This window comes from Nematolebias whitei, chromosome 15 (assembly GCF_014905685.2).
Source record: "Nematolebias whitei isolate Nwh7 chromosome 15, NemWhi1, whole genome shotgun sequence".
Lineage (NCBI taxonomy): Eukaryota > Metazoa > Chordata > Actinopteri > Cyprinodontiformes > Rivulidae > Nematolebias > Nematolebias whitei.
Genome location: NC_056512.1, coordinates 15,730,885 through 15,732,222, shown reverse-complemented (window position 1 = coordinate 15,732,222; position 1,338 = coordinate 15,730,885). Strand labels below are relative to the sequence as shown.

Below are 1,338 nucleotides of genomic sequence, written 5' to 3'. Positions count from 1 at the left end.
ACAGCAAACTGGTTGATCCACTATGAGAAGGTGCTATTTATAAGACTGAGCTGAATACAGCACTTCAAACTGAATAATTCTTTCAGATGAAAGACGAAACGTTTCTACAATTTATTTTTATTTTTTGAATGTCTAGAGGACCAGATTTAACTTTTTTTTTTAGATTTTTCTACCTGGATTAACCTGTCACATCATTTACCCATAATACATTGCAACATAAATGAAATGGCAACGTCCGTGTACCAATACTTAAAAAAATCATAAAAACTAAACAGCCTACAGTATTTTTATGGTCTCGATTTTATAGATAGTATAGAAATAGATATTTTTTTATGATATAACATATTGTTCCAACTAGTCGGAAGAGATCCCTTTAAAAGTTTAATTTATATCTGTCCGTTGGTTCACGAGATATTTTGCTAATAGACAGACTGACAGACAAATGAAAGCATGCACAATATTTAGCCACAAGAATGTTTGAATATGGTGTGAAAATGTTTCATTTTGACCACTGACATATACAAATGTGCTTTTTCAAGATTTACCTGTCAGGGTTTGGTGGACAGGAACGAACCCAGTAGTGCAGACAGGACTCAACTCGGCAGATTAAAAAACTAAATACTTTAATGGTGAATAGAATGACAAAATAAACAGCTGACGTGGCAGCAACACTTACATAAACTAGAAGACTCAGGAGGGATACTCAGACGGGACTCAGGAAGCTCAGGAAAACTCAGGAGACACAGGAGAACACTGAAGACCCAACGAATACGACGCGACGAGGAACAAGACAGAACAGACAGCTTTTATACAAGGACAAAACGAGACGTGATTACAAACAGCTGTGACAAGACAAGGGTGACACCAATTAAATTGAAGAGAACACACAAGGGAAACACAGACACAAACCGAGTCCACCAAATGGTACCATCCTTACAGTACCCCCCCTCAAGGACGCCTCCAGGCGTCCCCAAGAAACCCCCCTCCCGAAGGACTTGGGCGGGTGGAGGGCGGCACTGCAAGGGTGGAGGGCCAGAGGAAACACAAGGAACACAAGGAACTGACAAAAACTAAGGCAAAACACGAGCAGAAAAACACAAGAGATCTAAGCGGTCAAGAGACCGTCCCTAAAGTCATTGTTCCGGGGGGCGGCCGGGAGGCCGTCCATCACGGGACCAACGTTCCGGGGGGCGGCCGGGAGGCCGTCCATCACGGGACCAACGCTCCGGGGGGCGGCCGGGAGGCCGTCCAACACATAGGACCTTGGAGGCCGCAGCAGGCGGCGATGACCACTTGGAGGCCGCGTCCGGCGGCGTAGACGACTTGGAGGCCGCGTCC

General features: G+C 45.1%; 1 protein-coding gene across 1 annotated transcript in view; it reads left to right on the top strand.

Moving 5' to 3' along the window:
* LOC119421978 (growth hormone secretagogue receptor type 1-like) overlaps positions 1-1,338 on the top strand; it is a 28,708-nt gene that overhangs the window by 23,128 nt on the left and 4,242 nt on the right. The window lies entirely within an intron of this gene.